The sequence below is a fragment of the Entelurus aequoreus genome, linkage group LG25 (assembly GCF_033978785.1).
Source record: "Entelurus aequoreus isolate RoL-2023_Sb linkage group LG25, RoL_Eaeq_v1.1, whole genome shotgun sequence".
NCBI classification, from domain to species: domain Eukaryota; kingdom Metazoa; phylum Chordata; class Actinopteri; order Syngnathiformes; family Syngnathidae; genus Entelurus; species Entelurus aequoreus.
Genome location: NC_084755.1, coordinates 24,292,479 through 24,316,819, shown reverse-complemented (window position 1 = coordinate 24,316,819; position 24,341 = coordinate 24,292,479).

Below are 24,341 nucleotides of genomic sequence, written 5' to 3'. Positions count from 1 at the left end.
AGCTGAGATAGGCTCCAGCACCCCCCGTGACCCCAAAAGGGACAAATGTTATATTCTAGTTTTTTCAAAAAAGACACCCTTTGCTCAGATTACTGCTTTGCACACTCTTGGCATTCTCTCGATGAGCTTCAAGAGGTAGTCACAGTTGTCATAGTGTCATAGTTTTGATGCCTTCAGTGACAATCTATTAGGTAAATAGTCTTGAAAATAAAGAAAACGCATTGAAATGAGGTGTGTCCAAACTTTTGTCCTGTACTGTACTGTACATACATATATATATATATATATATATATATATATATATATATATATATATATATATATATATATATATATATATATATATATATATATATATATATATATATATATATATATATATATATATATATATATATATATATATATATATATATATATATATATATGTATGTATATATATATATATATAGTATATACATATACATACAGTATATATATATACTATATATAGTATATATATACATACAGTATATATATATATATATATATACTGTATACATATATATATATATATATATATATATATATATATATATATATATATATATATATATATATATATATATATATATATATATATATATATATACTGTACACACATATATCTATATCTATATGTATATATTATATACATATATATATATATACTGTACACACATATATCTATATCTATATATATTATATATATATATATATATATATATATATATATATATATATATATATATATATATATATATATATATGTAAATATATATATATATATACAGTATATATACAGTATATATATATATATATATATATATATATATATATATATATATATGTATATATATATATATATATATGTATATATACAGTATATATATATATATATATTAATACTGTATACACATATATATATACATATATATATATATATATATATATATATATATATATATATATATATATATATATATATATATATATATATATATATATATATATATATATATATACTGTATGTATATATATATATATATATATATATATATATATATATATATATATATATATATATATATATATATATATATATATATATATATATATATATATATATATATATATATATATATATATATATGTATACAGGGAACAGATGGCTTTGATTAATTAGTCAAATGTCTGAAAATGTTTCGCAAGAAGTAAATACCTGAAAAAGTGATATTTGGCCAAAAAAGGCAGGCAGTGGCATGATAAGAAAAGATATGCCGATGCAGATTAACCCCTCAGGGTTCTGCGTTTCCAGCAAAGGCTCGGTGGGGAATAATTATGCAGTCTGAAATCCTCCACATGGAGGCTTTGCCAAACATTTGCTTTACCTCCTCAAAGTTACACGGGAGTAGCAAACACTGGGCTCCCTATCAGAATGTGGGGGAGCTAATAAATACAACAGGCACCAGTGTAATGTGGATTCTCTGCAGTGAGACTTATTACCCAAACACCACACGTCGGCTGACATCCCTCTTTCACCCCAGAATATTTCTGTCGGGATGTGGGGAGACATTTCTTAAAGCGACACACGGACGTGTCCTTATATTTGTCTGCAATCTCACGTGCCTTTCTTTTTTTATTGACTTTCATTTCAGACTGTGCTAAAAGTAAAAGCCCGGAGGAGCAGGACACACTTTGGCACACTTTTATTTTGAGTCGTAAACACTCAAGCAGGAACGTGGTGTTTCCCTCCAGCGAGGTCGCACGGCATTGACGTTACAGGTCAAAAATGAGAGACAAATAACTTTTGTAAAGTTTGAAGACTTTTTTTTTTCCGCCATTTGAATATGTACGTTGTAAAAAAAAAAAGGTTAATATGTAAATAATGTAGTCATAAAAGCTCTGTATTCAGTGTTGTAGTAACGCCGTTAGTTTCGGCAGTAACGCGTTATTTTTTAAATTCAGTAACTCAGTTACCGTTACTACATGATGCGTTACTGCGTTATTTTACGTTATTTTTTATGTATTATCGGCTAGAAACAGAAGATCTGAGTGTGTTTTATTGGAGCGCTGCGGTGTCGTCCTTCTGAATGTTCTTGTGTCACAAGCCGGAGGCGCGCTCTGTGTGTGTCTGGGTGTGGGTGTGGGTGTGGGGAGGGGAGGGGAGGGTGTCTGTGTTTACTAACAACGAAGCCGCAGACTCGAGTGTCTTAACATGGAGATATTCTCACTTCTTTTTTTTTGTCGAGCACAAAGAAAAGAACATTTTAGTTAAATGTAAGTTGTGTCTTGGATCAAAGATCCCGTCTACTGCCCAAAACAACAATTCAAATCTGCCTGGTTAGGCTTTGTGTATGTCACGTGTGCCTTCCTTAGGTGAAGCCAGGTTTACAGCTATGTTGTTATTATGCTGTTTGTTACTTATGTATGTTATGTTGCAGCTATTTAAAATAGTTTTGTCAATTTGTTCTGGCCTGAAATAAATTGGCCCTTTGAAACATATCTTTGTCTTTGTGTGTTGTATGTAGAGCACATTGCTTAGCAGAGTTCAGTGATGCAAATGCATGTCAAGTAGATCAACAGATTGTATTATTCTCCACTGCAATAACAGTACTGAAATGAAGGCTAAAAGGTCATTAATGGGAGCTTTTTAAAAAAGAAAAAGAAAAAAAAAAGTAACTAAATAGTTACTTTTCACAGTAACGCATTACTTTTTGGTGTAAGTAACTGAGTTAGTAACTGAGTTACTTTTGAAATAAAGTAACTAGTAACTGTAACTAGTTACTGGTTTTCAGTAACTAACCCAACACTGTCAATATTAAAGTTGCTTGAATGAATTTAAGAATGTCTAAAACTTCCTACACCTCCTATCAAAAATGCTAAGTGGCTCATTCCACCTGGATAGCGGCAAACGTAACCTCAAACGTCATAAAAGCTCACTTTTAAGCATTGACACACTGCAACAAGGATGCCGTGATAGAAGTTAGGTAAACATATAATAAATACGTATGTGGCAGCATAGAAGAAGGTTATGTATACAGTTAAATTCACTTTTGCATTGCATTGCTTATCACTGTGGTAGGTAGGTATGTAGGTAGGTAGGTAGGTCTTTATTGTCATGGCACAAGTACAACAAAACTTTGTTTTCAGCACAAACCCGTTCAAGATTAGACAAACAAACACAGGGTTACAGAACAGGAACGCTAATGGGTAGCCACAAGGCACCCCGTACAAGATGGGAAAAAGGTAAATGCTGGGGGAGGATGAGTAAAAAACATCTCGAGACTTGCAACAGATGGGGAGGGAGTGCGAGGCTACGGTGGGAGGCTGCAGCTCTTCAGGCGCTGCTCAGCCGTCCATCACCCCTGAGGGATTTGCGTCAAGGGGATTGGATGGGGGGGGGGGGGGGGGGGTATGTGTGTGTGGCGTATAATTTTTGTGGATGCACGTGTGTTTGTGTAAGCCTGCCGTGTGTCTCTGTTCCGCGGCCTTGATGTTGTTGCCAGTCAGTCCAAAGTCAACAACAACAGGTGTGTGTCCGTGAGAGACAAGAAGGGAGTTTGTTGTTTCTTCACCGCACTGTCCTTCGGGAGAGTCTCCAAACCAGGGAAACAATCCAAGTTAGAATGTTTTGTATGCGAGTGAAAATAAAATTTGCTTTTCACTCTAATTTGTCTATGGCTGGTCCTCATTAGTTATTAATCAGAGGCAAGTGCGATTAATCGGCACTTCTGATCACGAGAAACGTAAATAAGAAGAGAAGAAGCGCTGATCAGGAGGCTCACCTGTTCCTGATCCCTAATCAGAGAGCTTTATATACCGGTGTCACCCTACCTAAAGATTGCAGGTCCATTGTTTGCTACATGCGACTGTTATAAATGATAAATGGGTTATACTTGTATAGCGCTTTTTTACCTTCAAGGTACTCAAAGCGCTTTGACAGTATTTCCACATTCACCCATTCACACACACATTCACACACTGATGGTGGGAGCTGCCATGCAAGGCGCTAACCAGCACCCATCAGGAGCAAGGGTGAAGTGTCTTGCCCAAGGACACAACGGACGTGACTAGGATGGTAGAAGGTGGGGATTGAACACCAGTAACCAGCAACCCTCCGATTGCTGGCACGGCCACTCTACCAACTTCGCCACGCCGTCCTATTATGTTATGTTGTTGTTCAGGCTACGACTTAAGTTTAAGTCTTTGCTCAATTTGCTATGCTTAGTTAGCCTCAAGCTGCACATGCACTTTCCCGGCAACATGGTCTCTTTTTGGTATTTCGCCTTGCTTGAAGGATTAAAAAGGACTGGTCTTACCTGCACACGGCTTTCTGCCTTTCCCTCCGCATCCTGGGAACAGGAAAATACCAACACCATGCAGAGACACAGCAGTTATGGGATTAAAATTAATGTAACCATTGAATTTATTTTTAACATGTTTATGAGCATTAAAGCTGTTGTTCACAGCATTGGTGAAAGAGTGTTTTTATCAAACAAAACTGTGTATAAGGGCAGCATTTTCTCGACAACAGTTGTCACCAACCTTTTTGAGCCCTAGATCCCTGGTCTCAGTCATGAACCAATGCTAGTGCTAGCAGATCACACGGTGTTGGTTGTATTACGTCAGCACCGGACGTAGTAAAATCAGCTGTTCACCGAGCAGGTTTTTCCTCTTTGATTAAGAGGGCATGAGCAGGGAAGTCATTTAGCTGACCGCCTTGTTTTCACATGTCAATGCTTTGTTTTATATCCACAATAGAGGGCTGTGGTTTTTTTGCTCAAGTATCCCGCAATGCATTGCCAGCAGCCATAGTAGCAAACTGTGTTAACCGAGAGCCATAGGTGTGCATTCAATGCACACCTGATATTTCCGTAGTATTCAGTGGAATACAACATTGCACCGGCTTTGGTTCGATGGAGTCATAGATAAGAGGTCCCTTACTCGTTACGAGGAGAAAACAGCCGTAATTGGATGCAGTGGCGGGCCGTGCGTTTCCCACCTAGGCCTTCAGTGATGTCCGACTTCAATGATTACCTCTAAAAATACTATAATGTATGTCCCCACATGACCATATACAGAAACACATTTACGCATTACTTGTCATGATCCGTGGTCCGGATCATGTTTTTGTTATGTTCTGTTAGTTTTGGACTCCCTTAGTTCCTGTTTTTGTGCAGCCTTGTTTGTTACCATGTTTACTTATTGTTTTCACCTGCCTCTGGTGTTCAGGACGCTCACCTTTCTCTAATCGGAGGCATTATTTAAGCCTGCTTTTGCCAGTCAGTCGGCCTGGCGTCATTGTTCACTTCATGCCTGGTCCACGTAGGTCTTGTTTGTTCATACCACGAGTAAGTTTCCTAGTTCATGATTCCAGCGCTAAGTTGTGGTTCTTTAGCTTCTCGTGCGTACGGCACACTTTCCTTTTGCTTGTTTCCTGTTTTTGGTTTAAGCTATGATTTATGACAATAAATCATACTCCTACCTTCACGCTTTGTCCGGAGTTGTCTGTTCTGCATCCCGGGAGAACTACCCCGCAGTGAGCTGCGACCCCCCACGTGACACTACTGTGCATTAACCCACATCAACAGTGTACAAAACGGGTTATTTTCTGGCGCATTTAAAATTCAATAAACCCGCATCAGCAATTAAAACATATCTTATGTGGTACTGTCAAAATAAAAATTGCAAAAAACCATATTAAACTTAAAAAAAATAAAGAAATTAAATATTTGAACTCACAATTTGTAGAACCCATTCGACGCCGTGTAGCCCCTCGTAGTCGTTTGATTCGAGTGGAAATGGCGGGCATTTCCACATTTAATCGCCGACATAGTCTCACAATATGTAGTTTCTCTTTAAATATCCTTCTTAAAAATGACCTCGCAAATATATATCTGCCACCTAATCAACGTTTTGTTCTCCTTCTTTGTGGGTCAACACTTCTCACTTCTTAAAAAAATTGCAATTTGTGTATGGAAACTCACTTTGGAATGACAAGTGAGTATCCAATCACAGTCTCGTTAACATCAGGCTACCTAGAGAGGCGACTGTCAACAACTTGTGATCTGATTGGCTATCGCAATTGTCTATCAACTGTTTGTGTCCGTTCACTTACAGTGCACGGACGCCCGCATTGTTGATTCTGAAGGCCCCGGGCAGATTTGGTACAGCATGGCAACATAAGCTAGCTGAATTCTGATTGGATACAAACTCTAACCTAAAAACAACAGCACTGTAAAGAGCATAATATGACCTGAGGAGAATATGAATACTTTGAGATATTTAGAGAAAGTAAATAAAAAATTACTTTAATTACGATCATTATTTCTGGTTATGTTACGCCATAAGAGAAGGCCTTGCTGGCCCTGACGGCACACCACTGATTGAATGTGAGGATCCTTACCAAATCGACAAGTTTGAGCGCAGAATAAATTACAATATCTTCCCCGATGTTTCATACCCAAAATTAGTAAACTACTTAATTTTTCAACCCCGCCCATTTTACATTTTGAAAGACTTTAGAAATTGTAAGTGTCTTAAGGGCTATGAATGGTTTGTTTGTGGATGGGTTCATGGGGTTTATATTTATCTGTATAAACCCAGTGGACATCGAGTTGTCAAGGCTAGAGTCATGCACTCTCAGAAATTATACGACCCAAGTTTGACACCCTGGATAATCGCGGATAAACATTCTTACGTCACCTCAGCACACGGTGACTGTAAGGCAGGATTGGGAGAATGCTGTGCTCAGGTCGCTTTATTTTAGTTTTTCATGTGGAGGCATGAAAGTATTAATTTTTTTATTGCTACAACTACTATCAAAGTTCTTGGACCAAAAACAACAAGTTAATGCATGCCATTTTTTTTTACGTTTATTTCTACTTACAAATGTTTCTTAATTACGCAAACACAAGGTCGTCATAACACTTCACATCGGATCGGTCGATTGCAGCTATCCATGCTCGCCTTCGCAGTTCACTTGTCTGTCCAGAAATAAGCTTAAGAATGGGAAAAAAAGCTATGTTTAACCCTCCCACTTTGATTGTGGCAATTAATGATCGCAATATCATTGGATAAATGATCAGTACCAATGAGTGTGTTTACAAACAAAGCCTACCATAATAATTGTGCATTTGTAAAGTTAAAGTACCAATGATTGTCACACACACACACTAGGTGTGGTGAAATTTGTCCTCTGCATGTGACACATCCCCTTTTTCACACCCTTGGAGGTGAGGGGAGCAGTGGGCAGCAGCGGTGGCCACGCCCAATTCCAACCCTTGATGCTGAGTGCCATGCAGGGAGGTAATGGGTCCCATTTTTATAGTCTTTGGTATGACTCGGCCGGGGTTTGAACTCACAACCTACCGATCTCAGGGCGGACACTCTAACCATTAGGCCACTGAGTAGGTGGCCCAATTTGTGTTGAATAAATCAAGACAAAATCAGTATTTTGTAGTAATGTTCACACACTATTCAGCTTTTTAGCTTCCTGTTGCAGGCGAGCTATGGTGGTCGCGGTCGAGTGGAGAGTTATTGTATGTAAACAGCCAGCCTTAATGCAATGTCGCAGCTTGATTATTATTATTATTTTTTTTTTAAGTGCAGGTCATGCAACACGCGTTTGGTGCATGGACGTGCTCGGTGGTGTGGCCGCGGTGTCGAGACAGGTGGGATGGGAGGCTGATGTGAGGATGTCGCCAGCACAGAATGTACAACAAACCTTATTATTGTTGTCATTAGCTGACAAGAACTCAAAATTAAGGCTGTCAAACATTTAGAATTTTTAATCGCGATTGTGATGTTTATAAAAATATTTCTTAGTGTCAACTATCTTATTTTGTCAGGCCATGTAGATTGTTTCTGGTGGGACCATTTAGTTTGATGCACAGGTACATCGCTTCCTGTTTTCGTGAAAATAAGGACTGAGAGGACAACCATCAGGTTTTGAGCAGCAACAGCAATCTGTTCGCATCCTTCACACAGGACTGACAAATCAATGTTGTAAGTAGTGGTGATGCATTAATCAGTTGTTTGTGTACAGATACCAGTCATTATTTCATGCAAATACTTTATAATTTATATTAAAAAACGATGTAAAAAAAACCTATGCTAATCGCAGGTTATGCTAATTCAGACTGCATTAAGTTTGGCATTCTCATGTTAAAAAGCCAACAGGCACTTTATTCTTAATTTTTTCTGTCTTTTTTGACAGTTTTCACTCTGTGCCATGGTGAATGAACCCTTTAAAGTTCCCGACTCTACATTGTCTGCTCATGTGTTCATTATGGATAGAGTTTAGCGTGATCTTTAGTCTCACTAAAACACTGAGATGAGAACATTATAGTGATTAATTGCATTTTGTTTATACTCAAAATCAAAATCAATCTCAATTAATCGCAAATAGATACAATTTGTCATCATTAAAAAGTTTACCCTGGACAGATAATTTTCAAGTTGTTAATACCATCAATGAACAATGACAACGCTTTAGTGAAATGGTTTTTAAACTTTATGCTTTTTTTAAACAGCTCAACACAAAATAGATAGATCCTTCAGGAGAGTTCCCTCAGGAAAATTACAATTCCAGCATCAGTGTACAGAGTTGAGATATAATTTAAAAAGTAAATAATGGACATAAACAAGTGTGTTTGTGTCTTGCCAGACTTTGTATTTTGTGGGAAAACAGAATTTGTAGTCATGCTGCAGGAGCACTTAGCTACATCATGTTTAAATACCAGTTCCACACATTAATAACCATTAATAAGGAGTTGTTATTTGTATTTAGTGTGTGTGGTGTGTAAAAGACTCATTGAGTAAATGTAATGCTCTATCATCCAGTTTGTAGGTAAGACACAGAACGAACTGAAACACATTGAAGCAAGATGGGTTAAATAACACGCAAACGCGGCGCAATGGAGTGACGTTAGACAGCAACCAGAGATCTGTCAGTCTCAGTGGTTGCTATATTGCTTCAAAGCAACTTAATGGATTATTATGTTACCTCAATGTTTCACTTTTTTGAGTGCATTAATATTGGCCTGTGGATTAATGGAGCGCCAGGAGGACGGTTGATAAAACGCAGGCGTGACTCCTCGTGAGTAAAGTGCGTTCGAACTTTTGAGGAGGAAAATATTGCTTGTTACAAACTTTTGTGTGGTGTTGCTTCCTTATTTGTCATTATTGATTTTTATGTGTCAGCTGTATTAAAACAAACAAAAAACACTGATAACAGTATTGTTAGTCCAGAATCTTCACGGTCCTCATGGACCTACCTAATTAGGAACCGGTACCAAAAACTACTGGTACTCTGTATTCATACCTACGAGTGAGTGAGTGTTATCTACAGTAGAACACATTCAAGTCTACTACATTGGGTGAAACAAGTGGCCAAATGGGGGTTATTTCATGTTTGAAGGGCTGCAATTATAGTAAGAAAAAACATATTTAGAAGGTTGTAAACATATTTTTTATGCATTAACTACTAATTTAATTTACTACTACTAATAATAATCCTGCTTTGTGGAAATGTGTTTACCACATTAATGTCATGGTACGAATTAACCATAAATGATGGAGTACTGTAGTTGTTTCTCCTACTAGTTTTTAATGCTAAATGCCACATTTTGCATTATAGAACCAAACAAAAGAACTAAAAATAGTCCACACTGTCAGTGATTTAAAAAGACGCAAATGGCACACACAAACAGGCCAAAGTCCAAATTTGTGCAGCACAGTTTGAGTGCACCTTTTTTATTTATTTGTAATTTCTCAAAAAACTGCCCATCACAACAGCACACAACTCTCGTTGTTGAGTCGTTTCGTGCCGCCTTTGTGTCAGATTGGCAACCATGGAAACCAACATTTCAATAACAGCAGCAGTGTCTGAGAGATGGAAAACACTTACAAGCAATCACACAAAGGAGATGATTTTGGATGCGAGCATAACCTCATTTCTTATTCAGACATCTCGAGTTGCCTCTCTGGGTTTTATGTTCAATCAGCTTGTATGCGTGTCAAAGATGGCAGCTCGGCAGTCGAAATGTACCATGAAAACAATGATAACACCGAGTGAGGTGTGTATTGTTGTTTATAACCCTGCTCCAGCACAAACTTATTGGCCCAAGTTGCAATCTGCTGCCTGAAGCCTTCTCGGATGTATTGATTATGTGTTCACAATTCCTGGAGGGCACTACTGACTCAGCACATTTTCTTCTCTTACATCTGTTGGGTGTATTGGACCATCTTCCTTTCTACTTTGGTGCCGGTTCTGTTGTTACACAACACGATATAGGACCGACACGAAGGGAAAACACAGCTTTCAGTACTCTACAAAACACCTAACAGAAAAAAAATGACATTTTATATTTATAAATAATAATAAAAATGTCAGGTTAACACTCTCAAGCATTGTTATTTAATGTCACGCTGACGTAATTGGATTGTAAGTATCCTTTTAGGTCAGGGCGATCATGTTGTTGTTCATAACAAGCCTAGTTTACATGGCCAACACCAGCCTGACTATTGACCTTAGTGTAAAGGATTTATTTTGTCACCGTGACCTCGGCTCCCTCCTACTCCTCCAAACCCTCTGGCGGAGCTTCACGTACACCTCCGAAAAAAGCTAAACCTGAGTCAACAGCAAAGCAGACCGCATAGCTGTGATTGGTTGGCTTTTATTTAGTACATAATTTGGGATATATATAGTCTTTCCTGTTTTTCCCCTCGAGTCATTATTTTTATTGCTATTGCGAAAGGTGGCTTTTCTCATTAATTACTGGTGGGTGAAGTGTTTGCATTAAAATGTGTTTGAGTGCATGTACCATATGGTAGTTTTGACCTAGTGGATTATTTTGAGTCTTCCAACTGTAATTATTTTTTCTAATGTATAAGGTTGTTCCATCCATCCATCCATCCATCCATCCATCCATCCATTCATTTCCTGCCGCTTATTCGAGTCTGGGTCTCTCTCTCACACACACACACACACACACACACACACACACACACACACACACACACACACACACACACACACACACACACACACACACACACACACACACACACACACACACACGTTTATATATATATATATACATATGTATATGTGTGTGTATGTATGTCTATATATATATATGTATGTGTGTGTATGTATGTCTATATATATATATGTGTATGTATGTCTATATATGTACACATACATATATATATATGTATGTATGTGTACATATATATACACATTAATAGACACACTTATATACATATATATATATATATGTGTGTACATACATATACAGTATATATGTGTGTGTGTGTGTACATATAGAGACATATATATATACATATATATATATATATATATATATATATATATATATATATATATATATATATATATATATATATATATATATATATATATATATATATATATATATATATACATACACTACCGTTCAAAAGTTTGGGGTCACATTAAAATGCCCTTATTTTTCAATGAAGATAACTTTAAACTAGTCTTAACTTTAAAGAAGTACACTCTATACATTGCTAATGTAGTAAATGACTATTCTAGCTGCAAATGTCTGGTTTTTGGTGCAATATCTACATAGGTGTATAGAGGCCCATTTCCAGCAACTATCACGCCAGTGTTCTAATGGTACAATGTGTTTGCTCATTGGCTCAGAAGGCTAATTGATGATTAGAAAACCCTTGTGCAATCATGTTCACACATCTGAAAACAGTTTAGCTCGTTACAGAAGCTACAAAACTGACCTTCCTTTGAGCAGATTGAGTTTCTGGAGCATCACATTTGTGAGGTCAATTAAACGCTCAAAATGTCTAGAAAAAGAGAACTTTCATCTGAAACGCGACAGTCTATTCTTGTTCTTAGAAATGAAGGCTATTCCACAAAATTGTTTGGGTGACCCCAAACTTTTGAACGGTAGTGTATATATACAGTGGGGCAAAAAAGTATTTAGTAAGCCACCCATTGATTGTCAATGGGTGGCTGACTAAATACTTTTTTGCCCCACTGTATATATATGTATATATGTATATATATATATATATATATATATATATATATATATATATATATATATATATATATATATATATATATATATATATATATATATATATATATATATATATATATATATATACATATATACATACATACATACATATATATATATATATATATATATATATATATATATATATATATATATATATATATATATATATATATATACATATATATATATATATATATATTTTGTGTTTGTGTTTACGCATTATAATAATACAATGGATATACAATTAATAATTATTATATTTTGAACATTGAGAGGGCCAGCACGTGTGGGTAAGTGCGTGTGCCTCACAATAAGAAGGTCCTGGCTTCGATCCCTGGGCTCAGAGTTTTTTTGTGTGGAGTTTGCATGTTCTCTTTGTGACTGCGTGGGTTCCCTCCGGGTACTCCGGCTTCCTCCCACCTCCAAAGACATGCACCTGGCAAATAGGTTGATTGGCAACACTAAATTGGCCCTAGTGTGTGAATGTGAGTTTGAATAGTTGTCTGTCTATCTGTGTTGGCCCTGTGATGAACTGGTGACTTGTCCAGGGTGTACGAATGCAGCTGAGGTGGGCTCCAGCACCCCCGCGACCCGAGGGGGACAAGCGATGGAAGATGGATGGATGGACGGAATTTCAAGGGTATGTGAAAATTCAACTCCTACCTTGTTTACTTCTGCGACAACCTCCTTAATGTTTTGTAATCAATCAGAAATATCAAGCAGCTAAAAGTCAAAACATGGAATAGAGTGGAGAGAGTGTTTTGCATGTAATCCCATCATGCCTCGCAATGGATTTAAATGGGTGTAATTTAGAATTTTTTACTGTGATTGGACGTTTTTTATTATGTCCACAAAATTCAGTGAGCAGGTTGTTATTTGTGACCATGTGTTAACTTTTTGTGCTGGTTGAATAGTTTTTTTCTGCACCATGATTAGGAAAGATTGTTTGGATTGGGTCATACAAGTAAATGCTGTGTGTATTATGGTAAGAAAGAACACATCATGGTTTCTTATCTTAGTTTCTTACGTTTTTCACATGATGGCGACAAATTGCCACCTGTCAGACCCCTGGGTATTTAAATTTAATATGAAAACTTCGAAAGCTGATTTGAATCTTCCGACAGACCGCATTTGGTCCGTAGGCCGTGGTTTGGACACCACTAATTTAGAGTGTGCAAGGTGGTGGTTTCATTAATAATTGGCAGAAGGAGCAACCCTTTGAGTGTGTTGGTCAAGTGAGAGTAAACCCTTAAAATTCCATGAGTTTGCTTACGTTCAGAATACTGTTTATCAGTGACAGTATGAGGGCAGACGCTGTCTGGTGGGATACTTTATGGCAGGGGTGTCAAATGTAAGGCCCGCGGGCCGGCTCAGGCCCACGATCAGGTTTTAGCCGGCCCCTGGGATGAGTTTGCTAAGTATTAAAATGAGCCGAAATTTTTGAATGAAAGAAATTGCTGTTATAAATGTGTCCAATAGATGTCACAATAGCAATTATTTGTATCTTTGTAGATTATGCTACATATGTAAAAATAATAAACCACATGATGTTAGTGCAAAATGAGCAAACTACATAAATAACATACTGTATTTTTCGGACTATAAGTCGCAGTTTTTTTCATAGTTTGCGACTTATACTCAGGTAAGAGACTAGACGTACAAGATTTCATCGGATTTAGCGATTAGGAGTGACAGATTGTTTGGTAAAAGTATAGCATGTTCTACAAACCCCGTTTCCATACGAGTTGGGAAATTGTGTTAGATGTAAATATAAACGGAATACAATGATTTGCAAATCCTTTTCAACCCATATTCAGTTGAATGCACTACAAAGACAAGATATTTGATGTTCAAACTCATAAACTTTCTTTTTTTTTGCAAATAATAATTAACTTAGAATTTCATGGCTGCAACACGTGCCAAAGTAGTTGGGAAAGGGCATGTCACCACTGTGTTACATTGCCTTTCCTTTTAACAACACTCAGTAAACGTTTGGGAACTGAGGAGACACATTTTTTAAGCTTCTCAGGTGGAATTCTTTCCCATTCTTGCTTGATGTACAGCTTAAGTTGTTCAACAGTCCGGGGGTCTCTGTTGTGGTATTTTAGGCTTCATAATGCGCCACACATTTTCAATGGGAGACAGGTCTGGACTACAGGCAGGCCAGTCTAGTACCCGCACTCTTTTACTATGAAGCCACGTTGATGTAACACGTGGCTTGGCATTGTCTTGCTGAAATAAGCAGGGGCGTCCATGGTAACGTTGCTTGGATGGCAACATAAGTTGCTCCAAAACCTGTATGTACCTTTCAGCATTAATGGCGCCTTCACAGATGTGTAAGTTACCCATGTCTTGGGCACTAATACACTCCCATACCATCACAGATGCTGGCTTTTCAACTTTGCGCCTATAACAATCCGGATGGTTCTTTTCCTCTTTGGTCTGGAGGACACGACGTCCGCAGTTTCCAAAAACAATTTGAAATGTGGACTCGTCCGACCACAGAACACTTTTCCACTTTGTATCCGTCCATCTTAGATGAGCTCAGGCCCAGCGAAGCCGACGGCGTTTCTGGGTGTTGTTGATAAACGGTTTTCGCCTTGCATCATAGGAGAGTTTTAACTTGCACTTACAGATGTAGCGACCAACTGTAGTTACTGACAGTGGGTTTCTAAAGTGTTCCTGAGCCCATGAGGTGATATCCTTTACACACTGATGTCGCTTGTTGATGCAGTACAGCCTGAGGGATCGAAGGTCACAGGCTTAGCTGCTTACGTGCAGTGATTTCTCCAGATTCTCTGAACCCTTTGATGATATTACGGACCGTAGATGGTGAAATCCCTAAATTCCTTGCAATAGCTGGTTGAGAAAGGTTTTTCTTAAACTGTTCAACAATTTGCTCACGTATTTGTTGACACAGTGGTGACCCTCGCCCCATCCTTGTTTGTGAATGACTGAGCATTTCATGGAATCTACTTTTATACCCAATCATGGCACCCACCTGTTCCCAATTTGCCTGTTCACCTGTGGGATGTTCCAAATAAGTGTTTGATGAGCATTCCTCAACTTTATCAGTATTTATTGCCACCTTTCCCAACTTCTTTGTCACGTGTTGCTGGCATCAAATTCTAAAGTTAATGATTATTTGCAAAAAAAAAAAAAGTTTATCAGTTTGAACATCAAATATGTTGTCTTTGTAGCATATTCAACTGAGTATGGGTTGGAAATGATTTGCAAATCATTGTATTCCGTTTATATTTACATCTAACACAATTTCCCAACTCATATGGAAACGGGGTTTGTATATGTTATAGTTATTTGAATGACTCTTATTATAATATGTTACGTTAACGTACCAGGCACGTTCTCAGTTGGTTATTTATGCGTCATATAACGTACACTTATTCAGCCTGTTGTTCACTATTCTTTATTTATTTTAAATTGCCTTTCAAATGACTATTCTTGGTGTTGGATTTTATCAAATAAATTTCCCCCAAAAATGCAACTTATACTCCAGTGCGACTTATATATGTTTTTTTTCCCCTTCTTTATTATGCATTTTCGGCCGGTGCGACTTATACTCCGGAGCGACTTATACTCCGAAAAATACGGTACTGTAATTTGATTGTGATATTCATTTTTTTGTCTTGATAGATTGAAAATGAACACCAATGAATTGACTGATGAACATTATCACATAATTTATTTAGTAAATATAAATAACGACAAATAAAGGTAGAATACTATTAACCGCAACATTTAAGTGTTAAAAAACAACAACAACAATATTATGATTTGTACATTTTCAGAATGTGCTTGTTCTATTTTTAAACAAAAAAAAAATCTGAAGTTGTCTTAATTTTTAAGTTACCGTGTCGTGATTTTACCAGTTCGGCCCACTTGGGAGTAGATTTTTCTCCATGTAGCCCCCGATCTAAAATGAGTTTGACACCCCTGCTTTATGGTCATCAGCAAACACAATTTGTTTGTATCGTATATTAACATGTTTTTGAGAGAATGGGATTCAAACATCATGCACCATGAATAGTTCCATATAACAGTAAACCAGTGTAGGTTTATATAGGTTTAACAGTAGATCAGAAATTGCCACAAGGAAATTTGAGTTTCTTATTTCAGCGGTGCATCAATGCTTCATGTACTGCCTGCCAGTGTGTATCGAGATGTAAAATCATCCCCGGGTTCATCGGAAATGTGAGATTGTGCTGTCAGATCAGTAAACGCCACCTTTATCGTTTTTCATCCAACTTCCAGCCCTCATAAGTCACCTCAGCTGCTTGGCTCAGCTCACATATTTTTAGCAATAAAGCTCAATTTTCTATTGATTCTATCTGTTCTTTTCTGTGTGTGTGTGTGTGTGTGTGTGTGTGTGTGTGTGTGTGTGTGTGTGTGTGTGTGTGTGTGTGTGTGTGTGTGTGTGTGTGTGTGTGTGTGTGTGTGTCGAGTTGGAGGTAAGCCACATTTCTGCGGCCGTCTATCGTCCTTGCAGTGTCATTACCGGGCTCCTCATGTTGCAGCCTGAAGCCTTTTCTCAACTGGACGTCCAGTCTAGCAGCGCTTGTCATTTAATACAATCCCAGAGCAGCAGATCCTCACTTATTAGACATGTTCAGCTGCAGGGTGCACAGTGCGACACATCATGTGTTTTATGGGCAATGGAAATGTCAAAGCTGTTCTGGGAAGACTTTCTACTAGACCAGGGGTGTCAAACTCATTTTAGATCGGGGGCCACATGGAGAAAAATCTACTCCCAAGTGGGCCGGACTTGTAAAGTCACGGCACGATAACTTAATTAAAATTATCGGTATCGGTTTTTTCATTATCAGTATCGTTTTTTTTTGTTTTTTTTTATTAAATCAACATAAAAAACACAAGATACACTTACAATTAGTGCACCAACCCACAAAACCTCCCTCCCCCATTTACACTCATTCACACAAAAGGGTTGTTTCCTTCTGTTATTAATATTGTGGTTCCTACATTATATATCAATATATATCAATACAGTCTGCAAGGGATACAGTCCGTAAGCACACATGATTGTGCGTGCTGCTGGTCCACTAATAGTACTAACCTTTAACAGTTAATTTGACTAATTTTCATTAATTACTAGTTTCTATGTAACTGATTTTATATTGTTTTACTTTCTTTTTTATTCAAGAAAATGTTTTTAATTTATTTATCTTATTTTATTTTATTAATTTAACAAAAAAAAGGACCTTATCATCACCATACCTGGTTGTCCAAATTAGGCATAATAATGTGTTAATTCCACAACTGTATATATCAGTATCGGTATCGGTTGATATCGGTATCGGTAATTAAAGAGTTGGACAATATCGGAATATCGGATATCGGCAAAAAGCCATTATCGGACATCCCTAGCTACAATGTCTCTTAAAGCTCTGCCCCTTTATTTAAGATTAAAGTTTTTTAAGATTAAAGTACCAATGATTGTCACACACACACTAGATGTGGTAAAATTTGTCCTCTGCATTTGTCCCATCCGCTTGGGGAGCAGTGGGCAGCAGCGGCGCCGCGCCCGGGAATCATTTTGGTGATTTAACCCCCAACTCCAACCCTTTGTTGCTGAGTGCCAAGCAGGGAGGTTACGGGTCCCATTTTTATAGTCTTTGGTATGACTCGGCTAGGATTTGAACTCCAGCCTACCGATCTCAGGGCGGACACTCTAACCACTAGGCCAGTGCATACTAAATAATTTAACTTTAGCATACTACTACAACCATATTATTTACCAGCAACATAAAGTGAAACAGAGGCAGAGGTGTCCTGCCACAGTCAGTAACAAATAAACAGAAAACAGTAGTGGTCAAATACAAATAAGGCAACAAGAGAAGTATCCTACACTTCTCTTTTGTAAAGTAAATCTGAACAGCCTATATGGGCATCTACATCAACTATATGATTTGCCTGAGAAGCTGGACAGGACAAAAAACAAACAAAAAAAAACCATTTATTTATTTATTTATTTTTTTAAATTTGTGGCGGACGTAATTCTTTCGTGGCGGGCCGCTACAAATAAATGAATGTGTGGGAAACACTAATGCAGCCTCAACTATAAAGATACAAATAATTGCTATTGCGACCATACTTGCCAACCTTGAGACCTCCGAATTCGGGAGATGGATTGGGGGGCGGGTTTTGTGGTAGCGGGGGTGTATATTGTAGCGTTGTAGCGGGATTCTGGGTATTTGTTCTGTTGTGTTCATGTTGTGTTACGGTGCGGATGTTCTCCCGTTATGTGTTTGTCATTCTTGTTTGGTGTGGGTTCACAGTGTGGCGCATATTTGTAACAGTGTTAAAGTTGTTTATACCGCCACCCTCAGTGTGACCTGTATGGCTGTTGAACAAGTATGTCTTGCAGTCACTCATGTTTGTGTAAAAGCCACATATATTATGTGACTGGGCCGGCACGCTGTTTGAATGGAGGAAAAGCAAACGTGACGACAGGTTGTAGAGGACGCTAAAGACAGTGTCTTTAAGGCACGCCCCCAATATTGTTGTCCGGGTGGAAATCGGGAGAAATTTGGCAGAAAGGTTGCCCCGGGAGATTTTCGGGAGGGGCACTGAAATTCGTGAGTCTCCCGGGAAAATCGGGAGGGTTGGCAAGTATGATTGCGACATCCAGTGAACACATTTAGAACAGCTGTTTCTTTCATTAAAATATTTCGGGTTAATTTTTATACTTAGCAAACTCATCCCAGTAGGCCGGATAGAACCTGTTCGCGGGCCTGATCCGGCCCTCGGGCCGTACGTTTGACACCCCTGTACTAGACTGTGGAGTCATTTCTTTGACAATGTTGGTGAGGTCACTAATGAAAGTGGGGGTGGGTAATTTTTTCACTATTTTGTGCAGTATACATTTGGCCCTTTTCTACCGGAGGAACTTTTTCAGGAACTTCCCCACTTACCCGGGTAAATAAAGTCCCCCGTGTTTTCCCCAAAAACTACCTGGGTAGATTCAGTTCTTCAGGAACCTTCGGGGGAAAGGTTGTTTGGATTGGGTCATACAACTAAATGCTGTGCTTCTAATGTTAACAAAGAACACATCGTCGCCACTGGTCTTAGTTTCTTACGTTTTCCACATGATGGCGACAAATTGCCAAAAACTACCCTGGTAGATTCAGTTCTTCAGGAACCTTTCGGAGTTCCTCCTATCTTAGTGGGACTTTTCCAAGCGACCGGGAACCTTTTCGGGGGAAAGGTTGTTTGGATTGGGTTATACAAGTATATGCTGTGCTTCTAATGTTAAGAAAGAACACATCGTCGCCACTGATCTTAGTTTCTTACGTTTTCCACATGATGGCGACAAATTGCCAAAAACTACTCAGGTAGATTCAGTTCTTCAGAAACCTTTCGGAGTTCCTCCTATCTAGGTGGGACTTTTCCAAGCCACCAGGAACCTTTTCGAGGGAAAGGTTGTTTGGATTGGGTTATACAAGTATATGCTGTGCTTCTAATGTTAAGCAAGAACACATCGTGGTCACAGATCTTAGTTTCTTACGTGTTCCACATGATGGCGACAAATTGCCAAAAACTACCCGGGTAGATTCAGTTCTTCAGGAACCTTTCGGAGTTCCTCCCATCTAGGTGGGACTTTTCCAAGCGACCAGGAACCTTTTTGGGGGAAAGGTTGTTTTGATTGGGTTACACAAGTATATGCTGTGCTTCTAATGTTAAGAAAGAACACATCGTGGTCACTGATCTTTAGTTTCTTACGTGTTCCACATGATGGCGACAAATTGATTACTGTTTTGCACACTCTTGGCATTCTCTCAATGAGCTTCAAGAGGTAGTCACCTGAAATGGTTTTCACTTCACGGGTGTGCTTGAAGCTCATGGAGAGAATGCCAAGAGTGTGCAAAGCAGTAATTAGAGCAAAGGGTGGCTATTTTGAAAGAAATAGAATATAAAACATGTTTTCAGTTATTTCACCTTTTTTTGTTAAGTACATAACTCCACATGTGTTCATTCATAGTTTTGATGCCCTCAGTGACAATCTGCAATATAAATAGTCATGAAAATAAAGAAAACCCATTGAATGGGAAGGTGTGTCCAAACTTTTGGCCTGTACTGTACATGGTATCAGTATAGAATTATAGTAAACCACTCCTCATCAGCGTGATTTGTATCAACGACCCTGAATTGTGAAATGCGGTGGAAACACAAACCACCCACTTCTACAGGAACCTTTAGATCCAGGAACCAGAACTTCCAGAATCTAAAAGTTCCTGAACTTTTGGTGGAAAAGGGCCTATTGTCAATACAGTAGGTCCCCAGTGGTGTAATGATACACACTTCTGACTTTCTTGGCAGCGGTTGAGGGTTCAATTCCCATCCAAGGTTGCATCAGAGAAAACACCCTGGTTTAAAACTACCCCAAATTTCATGCAATCAAAAAATAAATAATGCCAATGAACTCATACATATATCTACACTGTTTGAAAAAAATCCCTGCAAGCAGGGCAGGCCCGTGGCATAGGCAGTATAGGCAAATGCTAAGGGCGCCGTCCATCAGGGGGCGCCACGCCAGTGCTATAAATGTTGGAGAAAAAAAAAGAAAAAAAAAAGTTTGTACTCCATCCATCCATTTTCTACCGCTTATTCCCTTCGGGGTCGCGGGGGGCGCTGGAGCCTATCTCAGCTACAATCGGGCGGAAGGTGGTGTACACCCTGGACATCGCAGGGCTAACACAGATAGACAGACAACATTCACACTCACATTCACACACTAGGGCCAATTTAGTGTTGCCAATCAACCTATCCCGAGGTGCATGTCTTTGGAGGTGGGAGGAAGCCGGAGTACCCGGAGGGAACCCATTATTTCTAAATAAAAATGATCCCACGTTAATTAAAATGCAAAGTAAAGCCTATTTAATAGAAATATTATTTGTTACAACATTACGCCTCCCGTCCCCCCGCACGGTGCGCCCCCTCCCTTCCCGTATCATGACTATTTTTGGACGTCACCACATCAAAAAATCAACACAGAATGTCAAAACGGCCAAAACTGTCAGGTGCCCAGGGAAGAAAAAAGAGAAAAGAAGAGGAGGAGAAACGAGAAAAAGACAGAGGTAGCAGGTAGCTAACGTTAGCCTACATGAAATTATTTGTCTGTTACAGAATGTGATAGTAACCTGGCTTTTTAGCATTAAGCTAATGTTACATGATTCGGCAATTGCTAATCAATAAATAGCTAGTTCTGTTTTAACGTCGGGTTAATATTGTGGAGGGGGCTAAATTGTTATGGAAAATAATTATGTAACGTTAGGTAATTACAGTACTCCCACCTTACATTCCTCAGAGACATTTGTATTAGATCTTTTGAGCAGGTGTTTTTTGTTTACATTGTTATTGCCTTCTGGTTAGCTAATGTTTGCCCTGCAGGTAATAGTCACTTTTCCACCCCTTTACATATTAGGTATAGTTGTAAGCCTAGTTGTTAAAGTGCACATCATTAATGTTAATTAAGCAATATCACATGAGAGGGAATGCTGTTTTTTGATTTGAGCACTGCTGTGATTCGGTTAAAGATAATCATAACATAACATTCTCATATAATATGTTAATTTGCTTTCTTTAAGTAAAAAAATAATTCAAAGACAAAGCTATTCGGTTTCTTGTGAGTATATACACTTCACTGCCGATGTGGGGGGGCGCCACCTAAAATCTTGCCTAGGGCGCCAGATTGGTTAGGGCCAGGCCTGCCCGCAAGGTTTAATTTAAAACAGTAAGTCCCTCCAGGAATTTGCAATAACGCCAATTCACGCAAATTTAACGAGTCCCCGCAAATTATGCATGACCTAGCAATTTTGTCCGAAGCCTGCAACTTTCCTGCCCATTTTGGCCAATCAGCGTCATTTTTGTCATCGGAATTGGTCAGCAGCTTGGAACAATATATCAACTCTTTATTGCACAAACGACACAGCTGTCGTCGTCTAGCTCAGACCTAAGCCTTATGGGTAATGTAGTATATACACATTCAGCGACACACCCGCAGCCTCACTACCTAGTATACATGTTTTTATGTCTTTAACCTATATTTATCCACAAAAAGACATTTTTAAAAACAGATTTCCATTTGCAACGCTGACCGAGCAAAGAGGTAGCATTGACATGTTAGAGATGTTGAAGTGTGATGATAATCTCTCATTGACTAACATAAATTACCGCTATGCATCGCTCTTAATATGAGGGGGGTAAATGTGTTATAACATCAATGAATGTTTAAGATGGACACACTGTTCAAGTGAAAAATGTCTGCCTCTTGTGGACGACAGCAGACAATAAGGAAGCCTTTGGTGATTAGTACGAATAATAATTATAATTAATTATAACAATACAGTAATTTGACAATGAACTTTGAGTTGGTGTTTTTACTGTGATCTAGTGACTACCTTTAAAGCCTGCTCAGTGGCCTTGTGGTTAGAGTGTCCACCCTGAGATTGGTAGGTTGTGAGTTCAAACCCCGGCCGAGTCATACCAAAGACTACAAAAATGGGACCAATTGCTTCCCTGCTTGGCACTCAGCATCAAGGGTTGGAATTGGGGGTTAAATCATTGTAATGATTCCCGAGCGCGGCCGCCGCTGCTACTCACTGCTTCCCTCAGAGGGTAATTTCACCACACCTAGTGTGTGTGTGACTATCAGTGGTACTTTAACTTTAACTTAAATATATGCGGTACAAAACGAGTAAAACATTTATGCAGTTTTTTTTTCCAATTGTTGTTGAAATTCCGTCCTTCTTTCTGGTTTAGGTTACAGGGAACACCTAAAACAATGATGACAAATTCTTAAAATCACAAGTTCATTTTTTCTTGAAAAAAAAAGCCTCAAAAGATAATAACTTTTGGTAACACTTTAGTATGGGGAACATATTCACCATTAATTAGTTGCTTATTAAAGTAACAAAGACTTAATTTAGAGTTATTTGGACACTAGGGGAACATATAAGTATTAGGGTTAGGGTTAGGGTTACTAATAAGCAATCATTTTGAGGTTATTGAGGGAACACTCTTAGTTAATGGCTTACTGGTTGTATAATAAGGCCATGCAGAATACGGCATTAATAAATACTTAATAATGACTAATTAAGAGCCAATATGTTACTAATTAGCATGTTAATGATCAACTAATTAATGGTGAATATGTGTTCCTCATACTTTTTTTGCAACTGAAGAGTAGCACTGTTTTGAGGATGTATGTGATGCAAAACAACAATCAAAGTTCCTCTATATCAGTGGTCCCCAACCTTTTTGTAACTGCGGACCGGTCAACGCTTGAAAATGTGTCCCACGGACCGGGGGGTGGGAGGGTTGGTATTTTATTTTTTATTTTTTTGTCATAAAAAAATACAATCATGTGTGCTTACGGACTGTATCCCTGCAGGCTGTATTGATCTATATTGATATATAATGTAAAAACCAGAAATATATATATACTGTATTTTTTTTTTCTTGTGCGGCCCGGTACCAATCGATCCACGGACCGGTAACGGGCCGCGGCCCGGTGGTTGGGGACCACTGCTCTATATGACAGGAGTGATCTACTGTTTAAAAAAAGACAAAATCCTGCAAAGCTCTAGTCTAAGATTTTCATTGCGACACGATCAGTTTTCTATTTTAAAACGACCTACTGCAAAAACAAGATTCAAAGAGACGTAATGCAAACATGATAATCAAAAATGTTTTATCTACTGCAAAAATGTTCCCAAGTTTGAACTAAACTCATTGTCGGCCATCTGTAACCCTCCAAGCCAACAGCTGAAGTCACTAAATAGCACAAAGTCATAAAAGAAAAGATCAGCTGTACTTTCAGTCCTGCATTGTGTATTAAGTGTATCCTCCTGACTTCTTTGCCAGTAACCGTCTGACCTAAAACAACCTCCAGTAATGATTTTTCCACTCCCTCTTATGTACCTCGTCCTATCTCTGCTGGGGCAGCTGCTGCTAGTGCTTTTCCATGTTTATATTGTCCAGCATTCACATGCATCCATCCACTCGTGACCTTTGCCCCTATAAGGGCTCTTTGGAAGCGTCCACTTCCGTGCACATTCCATGCACAAAGGAGCACGTTTTTAAAAAATTGCTCTCATGAAGTCTCACTTCTGGAACACTAGTTCGGAACAAGGAGGCCATTGAGTGGTGCAGTAAGAGGAGGGGTAGGCCATTTGACCAGGGGGTGGGACTGAC